We start from the raw sequence: 21435 nt of genomic DNA, 5'->3' as shown, positions 1-21435 counted from the left end.
AACATGCAGGTTACTATAAAAATCTAACATTTATGCACATAATTGTGATGGTGTGTCAAATGAAAAACTTTATTGTAAAATACACTTTCTACTGCATGTCACTGATGGGTCCTTTAAATCTTTTGGTGAGATTTCTTTGTTCTGGCCATGATAGAGACAGCCAGAAGCCATCCAGGCTTGTTTGTTTGTTTCAGTCTCAATCAATTGTACGTAGAGGGCCAGATATGTGGGCCAGTATGCTCCTTGTTTCTATGTGTCGTCTCAGATTTAACTGCTCTCAGTCACCCCTCTTTCCCAGGTCTGGCACTGTTTTGCAGTGCCATTTCATACTGAGCAGAATTCAGCCAAGAGTCCAGCGTGAGTTGGCAAATCCATGATCTGTAGCTCAGATGGAAGTATTTCTGTTCCTAGTGACAGCATTGCTAGGAAGTTAGAAAAGTCTCTGAAAAATCTAACTGTTGCATTGATTTCAAGGACAGAGCTGGTGTCTTTGGATGACATTCTGAGGAGACTCTGAATTTAGTTGGTGAGCTCAGTGCAGAGCTCTCTTTAGTGGAAAGGAACAAGTGTCAGTGTTGCAAAAGCACCTCCACAACTGCAGTTGCTGGCAGCGGGAGAAATGACTCTGTGGACAGCACAGACACTTGTTCCTTTTGGCTCTGAGAGAGGTGAGGTCTGACGAGGCAGAGGGCAATGACAGTATTTGTGGTACAGCTATTACAGAACTATTTCTGTTTTGAGATTAACAAAAATGGCACCTTTATGGTCACAAAAAAGGGGGACTTCCTCTGAAGTTCTGTTTTTCCTCCTCCCCAGCTTCCCCAAATGTTTGTGTGTATTTTTTCCAGAAATACTGGTTTTGTTCCTGCAGTCTCACAGCTGAATAAGGAAGAGTGACCTTTTATTGGCGTTTTCCCACCTTGAGGCAGGAAAATTGATCTATTTCAGTTGCAGTTCATGTTCTATGTTCCCTCGTGTGCTTGTTGGATCACCACGTTGTGAAAAACTGTATACATATATATTTATAATATATATGTGTATATATATATGTAGTTTGTTCTCTTTCTTCCGTTTCACTTAAGATGTAACTGAAGATATATAGTCAGAATTTCACAGCAAGGGTGGGAAAGTTCTGTGTCTGCCCCAAGGAGTGTAAAAAGTATTAATAGACTGGGGAGCAACAGAGAAAGGATTCTAAAAAAAAGTCAGTTCTTAATGGAAGCTAATTTCCAAAGGCCCAGATTTTAGTGAGCAGCTTTTAGCCTGGAGTGTTTTAGCTTGACTTTGATGACAGTTCATATAAAAGTCTCTCCTGCAGCCATCCTGGAAGAAGTGAAAAGGAAGCAAAATGGATTGGAGTAGTCTGGTGAAGATGTTTCAAGTTAATGGGCACAAATCAGCCATGCCAATACATTGGATAAAGCCTAACATAACCAGAACATTAGGGTTGGAATAAGCCAGTTCTCAGCTTTCCCTTTTAGCTGTGTAGAATTACCTACTCAGTTTGGCTCTTGGCTAATGAAGATGTTAGGAAGTTCCACTTTGTTTTGCATTTCTGTGAATTCTGACCCATTCTAGAAATTTTATTTCCATGAGTACAATTGGCCAGTCCTTTTCTATAACCTGGAGTATTCATTGAGGCACACAAAAACAGAGCCAGGTGAATGTGGAATGTCAAATGAGCAGCAATTAGTAAGTATCTGCTGAGAGGCGGGGAAATAGTGTTTCAACAGCAGTTCTGCATTTTTGCAGTATACCAGTCTCTTACTGGCAGATGAATAAAATTATTATTACATGATTTTGCAGCATGTTTCAGAATGGTGATTGGAGTGTTTTGTGGCTAAATGAAATCTGGCTCCTTCCAGTTCTGTTAAATACTACCTTACTCCCTTTATTCTTCTTGGCTTTAATCTGCCAGATGTTCATTTTTATTACAATGAAACAGGCTCAAAATTGGGTGTACATCCAGATATTCTGAGGAATTCAACCTTCTGCCCCAGATTTTCATGAAATTCCCTTGAAATTAGGGAATTATGCAGGTTCGCACCCCATGCCACTTAATATTGTTCTTTCTAAATTTAGTGCAGTGGTATATGTTTATATTGGTTTAGAATCTGCTCTTATGTTTTAACTTGAGAGAAAGAGGAGAACATTGTGCATTTTCGCGAGGAGATTGAAAGCAGTAGCTCTAAGGATGTTTCCTAGTATGGCCACAGCAGTATCCAAAGACTCTTCAGCAGTACTATTATTTAAGCACTGTTTGTCTACACAGGATGTCAGTGTGAAGCAAGGTAGATGGGAATTTCCAGCTGCACATTGCCTTTGTGGCAATTCTCTTTCTTGTTCGAAGATGCAATTTCATCCTATTTATTTTTTGCTTCTTAAAAGATTTTTCTGTTGGTCAGTCTGACAGCATTTGAGATTAAATAGGATTGGTTTAGTTAGTTTAGGTTGCTGTCAATCTGTTCTGCTTTCTTCTGGGACTCCTGGGAGTTTGTTTTTTCATCCCGCATCCTGATAATTACTACAGCAGGACTGATTCATATTTTTCAAACAGACCAGACTGTTCGAACGCATTTTCATGTATTGGCTTTGGGTGTTTTGCAATGAAAAGCCATGCCATCTTTGACAACGTATAGCAAGTATTTTGTATCCAATAACATGACTTAATGCAAGCGTCAGTTCTGGCTTTGCCCAGGTTCACCCTCCAAAACAAAAGGCAGAGTTCATGCATTGGAAAGGGATTGCATTTAGAGTGACAAAGTAAGGCTTAAATGACAGTGATTTTGTAATCACAGGAGTGATGAACCCAGAATACTTCGTAGAGTATCAGCAAGCAAGAATACTACCTTAATAGTATGTCACTCTGTTTTGCATTTATCCATAAACATGTCCCAGCAGATGATAGTAAATCAGTGTGATAGTGAAATACATTTTCCTCCAGGCTTTTCATCTGGTACCTGGAATTTCCCTTCTCAGGTGTTTTCCACGTAAGTCTGCCTTGGGTATTGAATAAGTGCTTCCTGTGTTCAGTCACATCCTAAAATGCTCTTTCTGTATGGGTAAAGTCTTTGCAGTCAGGATATGCTTCTCTGTAGGAATAATGGCCTGGTGAAAATTGTTTGAAGTACTTTGGTACAGTGGTAGAAACTGCAATACCTAAAAGAGACATTATTTCATAACACTGGCCCCTTGCTCTCTGGATATCATGTGCTTTTTTTTCTTTCTTTTTTTTTTAAGATTTCCAGTCCCTTTTGAAAATCTTAGGTGTGCAGTCTCTAAGATCCTGGAGCATTTAACCTGAACTTCACTTCTATATCCCTTTCCATTGTTAAAGTATGCTTTACTGTGAGTGACATATAAGTCAAGATTTAGAATCATAGGACAGCTTAGGTTGGAAGGGACCCATAAGAATCATTGAGTCCAACTCCCTGCTCCTTGCAGGATTACCTAAAACTAAGCCATATGACTAAAAGCAGATGTCCAGATACTCCTTGAACTCTGACAGGCTTGATGCCTTCCCTGGGGAGCCTGTTCCAATGACTGACCACCCTCTCAGTGAAGAATCTTTTCCTAATGTCCAATTGAACTTCCCCTGATGCAGCTTCATTCCATTTCCTTGTGTCCTATTGCTCGTAACCAGAGAGACATCAGCACCTACCCCTCCACTGCCCCTTGCTGCCCTCATTTGTGTGCTTGGGATCAGTTTGTCCAAGTTCATTTGTGTTAGTTGAATGTTCCTTCTGCCTTACTTACTGTAAGTAACTGTTTCACAGTTTTACTGTTTTCTAAAGAAACAAGCCTGTTACAAAATCTCTCTTAATTCCCCATAATAATGTCTTTGCCCATAGGCACGTTCAAGAGCAACAGTTGTGTTGAGTTTGGTGAAAGCAGGCAGTTGAGAAGGACTAGAATCCAGCCTCTCTTCTTGTCAGGCACCAGAGAATCCACTGCACAAGTAAATAATGTTACAAATGCTCTGTCCATGCTTTAGGAAACATGCAATACAAGAATAATCCATTGCACAGTCAATTCTCTCAGTGTCTTGCATGCAAACAGCAATGAAAATCTTGAGCTGCTTAGTATGTGATTAGTCTCCTGTGCCTGCTAAGAGCTGAGCTCATTTAACAACAACGCTCAAGTTGTGTTAGAAATTCAAATCAATCACAAGATATAAATCCAAGAAAAAGCAGGCTTGGCTGAGCCCAGTGTTCACAGATCTGCTTGTTATCTAAACTCTTTCAGTATGCCTGCAGGCTGTTCTCTGCAGACAGATTTAAACAATTATAGAGCAATGGTTTTTTTCAATACTCATTTGCGGTCTGTTAATTCTTAAAACCCGTTAGGAGCATCAGAAAATCAGTGCAGCTGAAGGCAGCTGTCATAGAGAATCATGGAAGTGTTTTTTCACTAGAAAAGAGCAGTGACATTCTCTGAACTCATCTCTCTGAATTGAAGAAAAAAAAAAAATCAATGCAAGTGCAAACTTCCCTCAAGTAGGTTTTATCTGATAGCTGCTGGTCCAGAATGATGACACGTAAACAGGAGATTACAGGCAGACTCAGGCTTCCTCAAGGAACATGTTTTCCCAGTCTTCTGGTGTTCTGCAAAAGATGGACACAGCACAAACAATAGCCAGGGAACATGCAGCGCATAGAAGGATTACAAGACAAATCTTGGTGTTCATATGAATAGAAGAAGCAGATAGGTTTATGCAGGTATGCTGTAATGAACTGAGCAGTGTAGAAGATTTTAAATATGAAGCAAGATGATTATTAGATTAAGTTAACAAAAGCCTTTGAGTCTCAGACTTCTACAGTGAGCTTTTAAGGGTGACTTCTAAAACCATTCTCTTCACACCACATTCATGCTCTTACACATTTATGTTTTTTCCAGGAAATGTGCTGAGTCTGCAGGTACCTACATCTCTAAGGCTCTGTATTAGAGGCTGCTGGTTACAGGTCCTTGTGTGTGTTAGCTGCAATTTATTATTGTTTTTGCAGCTTATGGTTTATATGCTAATTTTGCTGTTGCCTGGCCCTAGCAAAGATTTCCAGCTTTTTAATGAGAAATGAGTAAGCTGGGAGAATTCTCCACTTCAGTCTTAACCTCTCTCACAGCTGTAGAAATCTGGCTACCAGCTGCTGGGAAATCACAGGCTACAGATGCAAGTCTTGAAACTGCAGAAGCAGCAGGTTTCTTTTCAGCCATCCCCGAGTGCAAATCACTATAATCAGTCCTTGTTTTTCCAAGCAAACAAGCAGCTTTCAAAACCGATATAAATCTTTCTCTTCCTGCCTTTGACATCCTTAAATAAACATACCATTCTTTGAGTTTCACTTTGTTACCTTTTTATCTTGTATTCATTTTCTCCTACATTGTAAGTTACATTTACTTCCCTTTGTCTTTTTCCCAATGGAGTCAACATCCTGTGGGAGCATATGATCACATTTTTTTCCTCTTTGTAGGGAGTGGGAGTGATGGCTCATTTCTGTTGGGGAAAAAAAAAAATTCATCAGTTAAACCCCTAGGAAATACACTGTATCTCAAAGGTACAGCCTGAGGTAGAGATGAGGATTTCAAATGTGCTTGCTGTAACATTTGCTCTTTTGCACTGTTCCTCTCAGATTCCAAATCAAGGCAGAAAAGGTGAATGGATACACTTTAAATTTGGAACTTTCTGTCCAGCAGCAGGAAAACCAGAGAGAGTGAAAAAACTGCCTGTTAATATAATTTCAATTGTTCGCTTGCAATCTGACATCAACAAAACTTTGCTTATTCTTCATGATAAATGATTGATCTAAGAAAAAGTCCTAGGGAGAGTTCATATTTTAAAAGTACAGTGAAGAGGCAAACTGTCCCAAGCTCCTTGGGAACACCATCCCAAAAACAATTGCTTCCTTTGTGGTTGGAATTTTGCAAAGGAATTGCTTCCTCTGCTGCCAGTCATTGGATCTGACTTTATCATGGTTCTCTGCAGACTGTTAGGATGCTTGCCATCGCATTTAAGAATGTATTTTTTGGAATCACGGGATCCACTGCTTATCTAGCCTTTGTATTTCTCCATGGGACTCTTAACAGACTGTCTATGACTCACGACCAGTACTCATGGCTGTTGATCTTTCTAGTGTGTGTGGCAGAAAAAGTTGTCAGATACTTGCTTTTGAGATAATCTTTACCAATAGATTTTTAATCAACGGATCAGCAAATGAAATGTGGAGTAAATGGCAGAACCACCCTGTTCACTCAATTTCAGGCTGCCATAGGCTGCTTTGCAGACTGCAACTTCTGTGTCAGTAGGGAAGCATTACCACAGTTAGAATTAGAGATCCAACTGAATAAAGAGGAAGTCACCTGACACCCATTAGAGTTCTTTTGAGTAGATGTTGAGCTTTTTAAAAAAACAGTGTTCATGTCAAGACTGGGTATTTCTGTCTAAACAGGTCTCCTTCTGAGAGAAGATTGAAGGTCTGCTGTTATTTTGAAGCTGCAGTTTCTAAAAGTGCTGTGACTGGCTCAGGGAGAGTCTTTGTCTCCTAACTTCTTTAGATTTATTTTTGAAAGTCTGTAACCTTCCCTCCTCACTTCCCTTGAAAAAAATCAGGAAACTTGATTAAGAAGGAAAAGAATAAGGTAGACAAGATCTTAAGATGTTGCTGAAGTAAATTAGGATTTGCAGCAAGGCAGTGCTGGTAAGTTCCCCTCAACCATGACGTGGTGTGTGCAGTTTCTGATGCTTTAAATTGGATACCAGCTAAACTCACATTACCCTGGTTTCCATAACTCCAAAAGGGTAGTGGAAGGCAGAACAGGGCAGTACTTGCTGTGGGACTTCAGTGGAGTTACTTGCTCTCACTGCTACTCTGTCTGCTAGCGTGTAGTACAAGCTAACGGATGCAGAGACTAGAAATGTCAGAAGCATCTACTAGCAGGGCCTTAGGCTTTGAGCGTATGGTTGTGATCTGAATACTGTGGCTACTGCATGACAAATGTCTGAAATGCCTTTGGGCCCGAGGAGGAGTAAGGACAATAAATGCAGCCAAATTTAGTGAAAATTTTTCCTTTCTCCTGCTTTTTGAGAAACACCTCATTGACAAGTGCAAAACAGTGCTAAGCTGTGGTTGACAGTCATCTTTCTGGTCCACAGCGAAGTGACTGGTGGAAAATATAGGCATTTTCTAGGGGAAGGGGCAATTACTGGTGAAGGGAACTTTGGAGAGAGGCCAGGAAAAAGAAACTGTATCACAGGAACATGAGTAAGGAGGGGAGTGACTTTCACAAGAGATAAAGGAAAAGAAAGAATCTGGGAACAGATGAATGCACCACTTTGGCTTTTTGTGCTGTTTTTTGTAATATCCACCTTTGTTGTGGTCTGTCACAGCCAGATGTGTTTAGTTGTCAATTTGAGGGGGTAGCCAGACAGGTCATTTGCAAGTCAGCAGCACGTGTGGAGCAATTGTAGCATCGTGTCACTCTGAGTGTGCTGGTGAGGGGAGCAGGAGAAAATGTATTTTCCCAGCAAAACGTTTACCTACAAAAAAATGATGCAGTGGGAGGAGTGGGGACAGCTGAAGCAGCCTTTGGGTTAGAGGTCGGATGATGGTTTTGCATGAAAACATTGGGATTTTTTCTTCCTCCCAGAAATATGGAAAGTTTACCCCTGGCTTAAATTTTGCAAAGTTCATGGGGAAGCAGGCACCAGCAGACACCTTTCTAGCCTAGTTGTTTGGGTATCCATCAAAAGTAAGATCTTCTCTTTGTCCCATTGAGAGCAGGAGCTTCAACTTGAATCTTTCCCCTTGCAGAAGGCCCTGAATCCTATACACTTCCATAGCAACTGTAGAAAGTGCGCCCCCATCTACCTAGCAGATCATGTTCCAATGCTTTCTGTGCCAAGCTCCCTGCAGTCCCTATAAGGAAACAAGGCTTTCTGCTGCTTTGGGTTTGTTTTTTGGTTTTTTTTTTTTTTTCTTTTTTTCAAACAAGTAGTATGTTTGTACCATTTTTATACCCGAGCACACAGCCAGTGCTTGTGCTCCAGCAATCTGCAGGTATAAACAGAGCTGTGATCTGAACTTGGGCAGGCATTGTACACCAGCTGCGGGATCGAGTCTGTGCTACGTAGCACAGGAAGACCAGCTTCAGCCTCTGACGCTCATGGGACCTGCATCTTGTTGTGTTCCCCGGTGGAACTCCACCATCCCTTATCCATTTTGTGTCTGGCACTGTAGGACCCCTCCCCTTTCACAACTCACATTTTTTAGTAAAATAAAGTTTTTAAACATTGTAAATTGAAATAAAGTATCTCTTTTGTTTCATTTGTTTTGTTTTGTTTTGTTTGAGAGATGCCAGTGAACCGAAAAAATAGCTCCTGCTTTGGCACTACTGACCTGTAGCAGCCTTGCTCGCACCACGTAGGGTCTCCGTGAGACTGTGACTTTGATTTATCCAAGCGCTGGCATAAGTGAGAAATGTAGATGATTAAAATCTGATACAGCAGGGTTTCATAGTTTCATGTTATTTTTCCCAGCTTTTAAGTGGTTGTTGGTAGTTACATACCCAAGGGCTTCTGCTGGCTTCAGATTTTTTTGTCTAGTGCAATGACAATTTTGTAACAAAAGTATTCTTTTTCCTATGGAGGAACAGAGTTTTATAGAAAGGTTGCTGAAATAATTAAATAAACAGACATTTTGTCAAGTACTAACTTTATGAAAGTCCAGTGATTTAAAACCACGTTTTCTCACAGTGTTGCCCATGTAAGGAAGCAGCTGGAGAGAGGAAGGTATCCCTTTAGAATCTCATCGTACCCCTTCCACCTCTGTGCTCGCAAGCCCTCAGCCTCAGCTGCTCTGTTGGGCTTTTTATCTGTGAGATACTCTCTAAGGCATTTAGGTACTAGCAGTTCTTCTCGGGAAGGGCAGGCAAATGCACATAAACATCTAACTGAGTACCTACACCCTTACAAGTTAGTTTTCCTGAGGATGGAGATGTCTGGAGCTGTTCTGGATGAACAGGAAAGGCAAGGGCAATAGCTGCTCCTGCTTACTGTGAGCTGTGGTGGTTCTGATGGGAAACAGCACGATGGCATCAGTGGGCCTCTGCTGGAGCCCCACAGGGCTGTGGAGAAATCTCCTAGCCCACCCCCAGTAAAGATGAACATGACAGTAATTGGAGAGGCACTTCTGGACTGGAGTGACACTCCAGTAGTGCTCTCCCTAGAAAGTGGAGCTGGTGAAAAGCTGGACCAAACCAACCAAGAGCACAGGTTTCACCAGCATTGAACTCTGAGATGCAGAGAAGTGCTTGAGGAATATTTGTTTAATGTGTGTTTGAGCTGGCAGATGAGTAATCCTTTATAGCCACAGGCATGGAGAGAATGGGTGTTGCTAGTGTCTGAGTTGAGTATATAAATATACATTTGTATGTATATTGATGCTGCATTTCCTTGCCTCTGACAAAAGTTTTTCCCATTACATAAACAGGCTTTTGACTGCATGAAATTAGTTTCAACCCCTAAAGTCATCTAAATTGTAGCAGAAGGTGCAATTTGGCTTTCTAACTCCTCCATCAGTGTTTTTACCAGCACATCACCACACCACTAAGAATATAGCTGCAATCCCAAAAGCCCACTGAGAGGGCTGGATGCCTACTTGTGCCACCGCCGAGGTGCATTTGTAGCTGGGAGAGCTCCAGGTTCCAGTTCGCCTCCAGGTCATTGCCAAATGAACTGATCTGATGTCTTTTCATGCAGACTTCTCAGGGAGGTGGGAGATGTTCATGTTTTGTTCTGCCCCTCAGGACTGTCAAGGGGAAACTTTGTGTCTTGCCAGAAAATCCCTGAAGGTGCCCCCTGCAAATTCAAAGCCTGCCTCTTGTTTGATACAGCATTTGCTGAGAAACATGAGATCTTTCCACTCTAGTTTGCCATGGCACAGCTTTTCTTTGATCATCTCTGGAACACTTTGCCATCTTTGCTTTTCTTGATGAAATACTGAAAGTTGCAATGGTATCTACAAGAGAAAGTTTTACAAGAACTGAAAACAACAGTAACTGGTACAGCTACTGCACCCAAGCCAGAAAATTAAAGGTCTAGAAAGTTTTGGCATTACAAGTGAAGAATGACTTATTACTTAGTCTCCAGCAGGAGAGGGTCAAGCAAACAAAGAACAGCCCAGAGTGTGTGAGCCAAAGCACATCCATAAAAAGAGCAATTCCCTTCAGCTCTGATGGAATGAGGCCCAAACCACAGAAATGTTTGCTTAGGGGCAATTTTTTTTTAATTCATGTCTTGATTATTAGCCTTCCAGTGTCCCTTTAATATACATACATCTACATGAGAAGGGGTGAATGGTGAATACAACCACAGACCTGTGTCCTGCACTAGCTTTGCATGTAATGTATTTATATGGCTTCCTTTTTGCCATGTGTTTGATTGCACAGCACCTGTAGTTTATTTTTAACTACTTGCAACTGGAACTACATTTAATAATGCTCTCTTACTAAAGGGCAGATGGTAGAGTGAATACAGGGAGCTTAGTTGCTGAGATACTTTTAGCCGTTGTCTTACAAGTAACTTCTAAAAAAGGTGAACTGAAGAGGACAGGTATTGTTAAAGCACATAATAGAAAGAGGTACTTGTGAGTCCTATGCCAGCAGAGCAGTCACTATAGAACTGTTCCATAAGCCTTCAGCTTTCACCTCTTTAGGGTAAGTGTTGTATGCTCACTGTCTTCATTCCCCCTCTGTGCAATAGGGGTGATTATGAATGTTCTTCCACTGAGACCCTCACAGGGTTAAGGCATTCCCATATATGTGGTTTCTTCACAGAGTAAATACTAGCTTGGGAACATTAACATCATTTTTATTGTTTCAGTGCTGCAGGTCTGGCAACATTACAAACAGGCTGATGAGCCCACTGGCTGCAATGGACAAACTCTAAAATAGGAAGCAGGCTTGAGGTAGGGTATGTGCCGCAAAACTCTGTCAAAAGCAGCACTGCAGACCCTCTAGATTAGGACACGCAGGCTCATCACATAGGCACCTGTTTTGCTATTTAGAAACACAGGTCATTGAATTTTCTGCATCCAGCAATGAGAACATTTTTTAGGAAAACTCTGTTAGTAGCCACAAGCTATGTTGTGTAGATATTAGGACTCCTGAAGCATTTCTTCTAAGACACATCCTTGCCTAGGCCCCATGGCCAGAAATTGTATTTTTCCTTGAGAGGCGCTGCCCCAGTGAAAGCTCAGGTCCAAAAAATGCATCCCAGCAGACTTACAGTAGAGTCTTACATTTTCTTGACATGGTAAGAATGCCTGGAAATACTTGCAAAGGCCAGTAGAGCCTGATCACCCCATTCAGTCCTGCTGCAAAGTAGCTCTGCTGGAAGAGGGTCAGTTCTTCCACACGACACTTTATGTCTCGTACCAGGTCTCCCTGCTCCCTCCAGCTGCTCCCCCTGAACTGCCAGGGACCAGGCAGGTCTTTATGGTTTGGTCCAGCAGAAACAGTTTTCCAACAAACGTGCACACGTATTCCAAGCTCTTTAAAAGCCATAGGAAGCTGAATTCCCATTCTCCCTTAAAGTGCCCTTAGTTTTATGCCAGCACCAACTTTTCCATAAACTTAAAAATCCCTGTCTTTGAGATTTCTATTCTGCCTGCCTTTTTTTTTTTTTAATTGTTATGATAAGTCTGATTTAATTTGGTTCAGGAAATACCACTGCATATCTGAGCATATCTGACAGTTCCGCAGAAAGCCAGACTGCTTAATCCTGAGTGTGGGTGAGAAAGGGTTTTAGCTAAAGCCATCAGGAGAGGAGGAGGCTTGGTCCTCTTCAAACTGCAGCCAGACTTTCTACTGCATCAAGGCTAAGAGCACACTTGCTGTATCTTTGTCAGTTCGCCCAGCATCACGTGGAAGTTGCTAACTCTTTTTCACTGATCTGAAAACAAAACTCAGTATGGGTTTGGTTTGTTTGGGCCTTTTTATTTAATTTATTTAGAGCTCAGCCCACATTCAGTTGTATCTGGCAACAGAACTGGTCATCTCTGGAAATCCCACTCATGTGATTCCCTCTGCTGACTGCGGCCTTTGTTCTCCTGATCTGTGGCTGAATGTCACACCATCCCGTTCATCACAGGAAAGGTATGAACTCGATGAGGCAGGCAGTAAAAATGGAACGGGAACTAGCGCCCGGCGCCGTGCCACCAGCCAGGCGCAGCTCTTCGTGCAGTGGTGTGCTCTGCCTCCTGCAGGTTTGGCTCCTGGTCTGTGAGAGACTGAACTCTGCTTTACAAAGTCCCTTCTCTTAGGGGGAATACTCCGCGGGCCAGGACGTCTTTGAAGTAAAACGGTCCTAGGGAAGGAAGGAGAGACGAAAGCAGGGAGACGTGGTTTAGGGGATCTCGGCTGGGACCTCTCAGTCTTTAACATACCGTCGAGTGACCTGCCACCATGCCCACAAGTTAGCGTCAATCACAGCCGCGCAACGGACGCGGAGCCAGCTCGTGCACCATCGCGTGTTTTCTGTGTCGAGCAAGCGTCTGAAACGGTACCGACTCAAGCTGCAGACCACATCTGGTCATCAACGAGAAACAAGAAAGGATGCTGGACAGGGAGGAGCTCCGAGAACGGCTTTGCGGGCTCCTTCCTCTGAAAAGCCCCAGGGGCTGCAGTGAGGCTGACAAGGGGTGGAGATTCCTGTGTCATGTCACGGGTAAGACAAACAGGAGGTTCATTTCAGGGCTGCACTGTCTCCCTTGCGAGGACCGCGAGGACCGAGAAACCTTCTGAAGCAGAAAAATAGGGCACAGCAAAAGCGTCCTGCAGGCACCTCAGTTTCACGCAGCTGCTTTCCATCTGAGCACCCTCCAGCAGCTCCGTTTTCACTCTCTGCCCTTTAGCAACTCGGATCGGCTCTGCGAGGACTTTCCTTGGAAATCCTGTCACAGCGATACTGTGCGGTATTTGCCAAAGGTCCCGTTTTCCGGAGCCGTGCCGACAAGCTTTCCCCGCGTGGCTCTCGTAAGGCGAAGCAGAACGCAGCCCCTCTGGGTGCATGGCTACAAGGCAACTGTGTCCCAGGGAAATCCCGGGGCAGCATCAGTGCCCTGCCAAATCGTGCTCTTCTTCTTCAGGAGTTAGGGTAATTCCTGAGTCGCCAGGCCGAGTTAATGGGAGCACCGGCAGGCAGGGATGCCACTGAAAAGAGCATTTACTCAACCATCCAAGGGAAAACCGGTCTAAATAATGGTAAGAGCAGCTACGCCGGGTCTCGCTTCCAATCCGAGGCTAACCCCTGTGCCTGCAACACAGGAACTTTGGCCTGACGTCCGCAAAAGGGAAGCTGGGCCCACACGCGGATGCTCACGTGGCTGTTCGCGCGTCCAGGACACCGGCATACCTGCCGTCTACCCGAGGTCAGGGTTTGCCACGGGCAGGCAGAGCCGGGGGAGCGCTACGGCTTGGCAGAGGAGTGACCAGGGGAACCCCAGCCGCAGCCACCCTGTTGGGCCGGCTTGTTTCGGGGAAAGGGACTGCACAGGGCACGTGGTGCTCTGCACACGGAAGGTGACCCTGCCTGCCTGGTGTGTACCGAGCGGTGCGTATCACTTGGGGTTTACGAACACAGAAGGTCACGGGCTGACGGACGTTGTCTCCCAGGAGGTTAGGAGTAGCCTAAACTTGCTCAGAGATGGAGCCAGTCAGCATCTCTCGGGAGCGAGCCTTTAAACGTGCACTGTCTGGGAGCCTGTTAAACCCCAGGTCTCTGTGTACTTAGCTACGTACTCGGTGGCTGCTAGCAGGCAGCAAGCTAATGCGTTTTCCGGCGAGAGGAAGAGTTGACAGTACTGAATAGGGAGAACATAGGAGCTCCTGAGAAAAAATCGGAAGGCAGAGAAGATAAAGGAACTGCTGAATTGTTCATGTCACAGTAATTACATAAATCCAGACTTCCTTAGCCGTTTCTTCCAAAAGTGGTGTGACTTGCTGAGCCCTCCCAGGCTTTCCCCAGGGGGCTGACACCACGCGGCAGCAAGGTCCTGGACCGCAACCAGTCCGGGCGAGGTCACCCAGGACTGCCAAAGAGGGAAACTGAAAACAAGAGCCTCCCTCGAGGGGAAGAGCCCCCCTGGCCACACAGGGATTTTGGGGGGGGGCAACTCTCTGATGGGGGAGCCGCGGGAAAGTTTCAAACGGTGGGCATGTTTAGGGGGCAGCTAGGCGAGCTGCGGGCTCCGGGACAGGATCGCGGCCGAGCGCGTGGGTGCCTCGTCTGAGCCAAGTCCTGCACCGAGGCTGAGGGCCTGTCTTGCAGCAAGCCTTGAAAGCTCGTGCCTAGCACTTGAAGGAAGATGAGCCAGAGAGCGTTTAGCTGCCGCCATACCACCGCAGACGTGTCACGAAGTCGAACGGCTCTCTCTGGAGCCCGCTAGCATTGCTGAGGCTGACAGAGACTCCCCCCCGAAAAGTAAATCCGCCTACATCTTGCTTTTCCTTGTACGGGCCATTTCTAGGTTGCGTTATGGTCCCACGTTGCCCCTGAGGCAGAGGAGCAGGCAGAGCCATGCTCTGAGGTTTCCGAGGGCAGAGCCCCCGGGCTGACTCGCGAGGAAGGGGCTCGCAGGAAGCCGAGGAAAAGCAGAGCGAGATCAGAGCCAGCCTGCACCGGCCGTCGACTGCCCCGAGACGATAAGACACACTGACAGACGGCCAGGCAGGAAGAAGTCTTGCTCGTGTTTTTGATACTCAGCTGCAAGACAGAAAAAAAAGGAAAACGCAGAGTGCCCTGCCCAGCAGGCGGAAACCCCGGGTCCCTGGCAGAGAGGCACGGGGCAGAGCAGCCCCAGCGCAGGACTAGAAAGCAGGCACGTGGCTAGTTTGTCATGCCCTTTCCGTTCACTCTACCCCCGATTTTTTAATCCAGCCAGTGTGAGCCACAGCTCCTGGCTCAACTCTACCTGAACACTCCGATGCCTTGTCATCCGCTGTCTTCTCCTCTCGTTCTTCCTCAGGCACCTCTCCCTTGCGATCTCTAGGAACAAAAGTCTCACATTCAAGAGACCGCCTACGAAAGACTTGCGTTTTCATTCCTGCCGTTCTGCAGACGCAGTAAGAGGTGCCAGGGTCTGCCAGCAGAACGGGAGCTGGGTGCTGTTTGCTCAGGGTGTCCGGGTTAGGGGCACGCCTGGTGTTTCCACAGGCGTGGAGGACCTGGTGTGACAGCATCCTAACCTCAGCTAAAGAGGTCTGTGCTGGGATCCTGCAACCAGCCACCACTGCTCCCGTCCCACTTCCTAAGCCGATGTTAGGACCTCGCCTGGCTAGGCAGAGGGATGCAGCACTGTGCTGGAGTTGCAGGGTGAGCGCCCAGCCTTGCAATGGCAGCCGCTTCCTACGTCCCCTGCCTGTGCTCCCCGACGGGACGCGTGGCACAGAGGACGAGCGGCTGTGCGTAGGCACCGAGATGAAGGCACCGACACAGTACCCGGCCAGGGGAGAGGAGGAAACTTTGGCCAGGGAATAGTCAGCAAGGTACTTTTTCAACTAAGAGGCATGAGGAAATACACCGCTTTTTTTTTCTTTTTCTTTCTCCTCTTGTGTGCAACACCCACCCAAAGTAAACAGTATGGAAATCAGTTTAAGCCCTTGCAGTGGCAGGCCGTGGAAGAGTTTGGTGGTTGCAGCTTTCACGCTGACAGAGAGGCACTCGCTGGCACTGGCATTTTCACACAGCACGAGCCGCAAGACCTGGAGCTCTCAGCACAGCGACCCTGGGGCAAGGAGCCAGGGGCACACCTGGGACTAAGCTGCTGGAGGGAAAAACCACGGTGCGCTGCTCCACAATGGGGTGGGCAGGACATGGAGGCAAGCAGGCTGGTATGGTCTAGCGACGTGGGAATTGCAACAACTGCCCAGCTGGTTTGCTCCTTCCCTGCTGAGGAGTCAAATCCCGTCTCTGCTCCTCCGAGCTGAGAAACAACAAATGTCAAAGCTTCCTGAGCGAATATCAGGTTTCAGAGCGCGGCGGAGTGTAAACAGAACGTGGTTCCCCGCTTCCTCGCAAAGGGGGACACACACACACACACACACGTGTTGTTTAGACGTATTATTATTCTCAACTGCTTTAATAAGCCTTGCTGTATTACACAGGTAACATTAAAAACTATGCAAGACAGCACTATCGGCAGCTTAGCAAAACAGAAAGTGTAGCTGTAAGCAACTTAGCTTTAGTAAACGATTGGATGTAGGTCACCAGCTTGACGACCCCAAGCTGAGCGGTGCGGTTGGCACGCCTGAGGGACGGGAGGCCATCCAGAGGGACCTGGACAAGCAGGAGAAGTGGGTCCACGTGAACCTCATGAGGTGCAACAAGGCCAAGGGCAAGGTCCTGCTCGTGGGTCGGGGCAACCCCCAGCATCAATACTTTTTTCACATACCGCCACAGAAGTGACGGGGTCTAGAATAGTATACTTGGTATGGGATGGAATTCTTTCTTCTAATTCAAGTCACTTTCTACGCTCCCTGCTTGTACACAAATTTTAGACAAGGCTCATTTTAAAATGTCTTAACGCTTCTGAGTTGAAACTCAATGAGTGCTTTAGAAAGGTTAATATTACAACTTTGAAATGCCATGCAGAGATTGAGCAAGTTCCAGCTCATAAAACACTGTTATGCTTAGTTCATGACCATGATCAGTCCTCATTTATGCCAGAGCGTAGTGACAGAAGATCAGGAGTGTGCTGCAGTGGTAGACTTTCTTTGTCCTGAAGCTATTCAGGTAAATAGGGTGAGCAGAGCAGGCTCCAGTTGTGTCAAGGCTCTTGACTTTGGAAGCAATTAAAACATTAAATGAAAGAGAATAGCAAAACAATTATGTGTTTTCCAAGGACAAAAAAATGTTAGATTTCTTAAAATCCTATTTCAAATCAAGAGAAAAAAACTTCCTCCTTTTTGCCTCTGGTACATGAAGACTTAGGTGAGGTCCCTGTGAGTGGCTGTTCCCAGTTAATTGCTTTTCCATTGAGACCTGCACAGGTCTCTAACAGTGCAGAAAGGAGTTAATCCAAGTAGCTCTGGCCCACCATATTGCCCCGGACACTGGGTGCCGTGTGGGGCTGGGAAGTACTGGGGGTCAGAGACCACCATGCGGGAGGTACCAGCCAGCCCGTTTCCACAAGGATTTGCCTCGTTCCTGCTGCTGCAGGGGCAGGTGGCCAGACCTCAGGAGATCCAACGAGATTGAGGTTCATTAGAAGTGTGGGTCACATTTTCAGCTCAGGAGAAGAAATACTGTAGAAAAAAAGAACCATTTCTGCTTCCTTGATCTCTTAACCATTCCCAGTTAAATCAGGCAAATTAAATTCCTGGCTGTCTCCCCTCCCCATCCCAATTTCTTAAAGAAAGCAGTCTTGGCTATAGAAAGGAGGTTAGTAACACTTCACAGTTAATTGCTACAGTAGACCTTGTGCCTTCTAACTGCAGAGAGGAAACTTTCCCAGTCCCCAGATGCTCAAGATATCAAATAAAAAAACCCCAAAGGGCAACAATAGCCAATTTGGTATGTGCACCAATCCCACCATTCCCAGACTTGCAAGATTTCATAGATTTCATCTGAACAGCAATTGCCAGTATATAGCTCAGCACATAGCTCAGCACTGCTGGAAGAAAAACTTCTTAGCAGGTCCTTGTGGCTAATACTAAAACCTGGATTTTATAAACATTGCAAGTTTATGCCAGCATCTTTATGCATTAGAAAAAGAAGTCATGCTTTAAATTTGATAGCTGTGACATCATGTCATTGCAAAAAAACAATATCCAAGAGTTACCATTTTAACTGCCAGTTAAGCTGTATACAGGAACTACGGGGAAAGTTTAGAAGCAGTTATAGACAAATTAACTTCCCATTTAAACAGTTATAAAAGACCCTTAACTCTTCTGAAATTAAAAGATGTAGTAGGCACTGGAGTCAAATCTTGAATATTTAGATACACTAGAACATTTCTGAAAGCAAGAAGATTCAACTAAAAGTCAAAGTCTTAAGACTCTTCTAGCAATTTTCTTCAAAATACTTAGCCTTTTTCTGCCAATGAGATTTGCCTTAATGTTAGGAAACCTGTACCATGGATGTTGCTAGCAAAGTGAAGCGTGTACTTTTTTTTCCCTCTAGAATAATCTAGGCTTCTTTCAAGGATAGCAAAAAGATATAAATAGAAATTATGCAATTTTCACCTCAGAATTACGCTCTCTAAAAGATTATCAAAAAACAAGGGCGTGGAGCCATCCTCATAAAAGGTGGGAGGTTGATCCTAAAGATACTGTGCAATCAGCAAACATAAAATGTCCCTTTAGGGGATAAAGCAACGTGGCCCTAGGTGGGGACAGCTACCATGGCATCTCACAAACAAGTCACACGCCTTTTGACTTTCAGATCCTGTTCTTCATTTCTATTATTATGCTGGCACTAGTGACATCTCACATGGTTTGACCAAGCTACGAAGTTCAAGCCCTAGCTCAGGAGCACTTTTCATTTAACTCTCACACTGTTATTGCTTCTGCATTTTTCTTCCCCTTGTTTCCTCCAGTTTACAGCCTTCCATCTGCTCCAGTTTGCTCTGTCATTGGAGGGGCTGAAAGGCAGATATTACCTGCATGAGCACATGGAGATGAAACCACTGGAAGAAAGACCAGTATGTGGTTCCTGTGTTCCGTGAGCACAGTGCCTGGCTGGGACAGCAATGTGCTTTCTCCCTGCATCAGGAATTAAGCAAATGCCACAGTGTCACCAGCTGCCTCTCATCACATAATACGTTAGCTTATGTTAAATTAGGCAAAGAGGGTAAACTAATAATGCACATATTTAGGAGGCTGATTTTAGTTTTTTAGAGCCAGTGGGGCCACACCTTCTGCTTTTGTGATCTGTGTTGTGAGATGAAAAATTGCTCCATGACTGTAGATCTAAGATAAAAACCTTTACCTTGAAGAAGTGGTAATTCAGCTATATGGAGTTGTATATATTTGAGAAGACGCAGTTTATAAACACACCCGACTCTTTCACCAGGACATCAAAGTGCATGAGATGATAGTGGTATTTCTCTGTAAGTTCAGAGTGATCCTAGAGTTTACCAGAAAATAGTTTGAAAAGTGTCTTTGAAGGATTTTGTGATCATTCTTACCATTCCATAGAGGGTCAGAGGGGAGCTACGGAGATACCAAATTGCTCGGGATATGTTTAATACATCATTGAGCCATTACACAACTAGGAAATGAAAATTATTTTGCTACTCATACATAGGTGTGGTAAGATACATATATAGCTTATGGTGAGATAGCCAGCATATCCAAGCCTATACACTGGTTCTCAAAGGACTTAGAGCTAAACAACTGGATTACTGTTTCAGCAATGAAAGTATGGAAAGGTATAGGTTGCCCCTTATGGGTACTGTTTTGCTGGACCAAAAGTGTTTCATGGGAGATAATGGGAGGTGAAGTGTTGGTGTCACTTGTCGATCCCTGTGGTAGTGTCCTTGATCTGACTGCAACTGCCATTCCAGATTTCTATAAATCATTAGACCGCAAAGCTGAGACCTGCAGTGCCTTAGCTCTAGAAAATGCTTTCAGAAGTATCAATCTAGTTATGAATTCACTCAGTGTCCCCAGTCTCCAGGTTTGGTTTCCTGTCTGCTGTGCTATGGAAATAGGAAGGATCCTTCAGAGTTTTGCTAAATCCTCCAGCTAACACATGGCAGTGTTACAGTTGTTCTTTTATGGGTCTTTCATGCTGGTTTTGTCTAATCTCTTTAAATAATTAATTTAACACACTCAATGTTGTCCAATCAAATATGTACTTTTAAGCAATGTTAAAGATGTATGGGTGTCCAGCACCAGATTGTGTTCCTGGATGGCATCTTTAATATATGGACAAATGAAGCCAGCCTAAAACATCTTTGTTTCCAAGGGCACTTCTATACACGCCCTCTCCAGCGTGGCACCAGTAGTACTAATCTACCAAAATAAAAAAACTCTTTTTGTCCTACCCACCACTCAGGGATCTTCATCCATGTTAAAACATTTTCTGTTGTTAACATGAGTTATTACAATGCTGAAATAAAATATTTGAAGCATCATATGCACATTAAATATATTTAGAAAGTTGAGCACCTTCTGCTATTTTAAATAATTTAAGTTGCAGTCACCTCTGTATGTTGAGTTGATCCATGGGTATTGTAACAATGCAGTCAAATGTCAAAACACAGCAGTACCATTTTCACATTTTAATTGGATTTGCAAAGCACTCGTTACATTTCTGCCTAATCAGTAGTATTTATTAGTTTCACCTCCTCTGGTTGTATAGTGATAAAATGTGCAAATACTTTCTATCACACTGGCTAAAAATTGTCTTAGGCTGTTTTTAAAAAATGGGAGGAGATAACAGTAAATGAGAATAATTTTTAATTCAAACTGGGGAAGAAAAACCCACCAAAACACAGACAATCAATCACAGGGCAAAATACAGTCTGTCATGATGTTTGGAGAAACCAGACAGTTTTTGTATAGATTACAGTCAGACCATATCAAAAGCTAACCCAGTTCCTGTCACTCTCATTAAACTACAGAACAGAGAGCTTGTTATACCAAAAGTGTTGAAAAAGCCTGGGGAAAAGGCAATACTGAAGCAGAACTTCCAAGAAAAAGACAAGTGCAAAGATCATAGGAAAGCCTCTAATAAGCAATAAATAGCAGGAATGTCCAACAGTGTGAATCCCAAATTTAACCACTACTGAAAATAGCAGGATAGCTGCTGATTACAAAATTAAATGTAAACCAGTGTCACCAGGGATTTGTGTATAAAATAATGCTGCAGTAACCAAGTGTAATGCACCCTTGAAACCTAAAGCATTTCCAGTTTCATGATGAAGTTCAGATCAAGTGTCTGGAGTCACTTCCAAGACCAGCCAAGGGAACCAGTACTTGACAGTCTTGAAAAATAGACTGAAACTTTTACTTTTGAAAAGTATTGCTGCAGAAGTCATTGCTAGAGTTCACTTACAGTGAAGGGGCACTTTGACCTTAAAATTAGCTCTGATGAAAGATCATCCTTTGGCAGAGATGTCTTTACAGCTCACACACAATTACCAGCCACTGAAGAAAAGCTCTACTTTCCTGTCGTCAAAGGTCTGGTACAGTAAAAAGAACAAATTGGATACTTAAAAAAGGTTTAAAAAAACAGTGGTGAGAACTGGGACCTCCTGTCTGCAGGCTGAGTCCTAGGATAAATTAGTTCTGAGGTCCTTACTGGACTTCAGCTGCTGCTTCTGGATCACAGTGTTCATTTGGGGCTAGAGTATTTTGACCACCGGTGAGCTGGAAATGGTTGATATCTTTCAATGGTAATTATCCATCTCTAAGAAGTCTGGTACCTGAAAGACCAAA

Source organism: Haliaeetus albicilla, chromosome Z (genome assembly GCF_947461875.1).
Source record: "Haliaeetus albicilla chromosome Z, bHalAlb1.1, whole genome shotgun sequence".
NCBI classification, from domain to species: Eukaryota; Metazoa; Chordata; class Aves; order Accipitriformes; family Accipitridae; genus Haliaeetus; species Haliaeetus albicilla.
The sequence above is the reverse complement of the archived record's forward strand: the minus strand, read 5'-3'. Positions refer to the sequence as shown.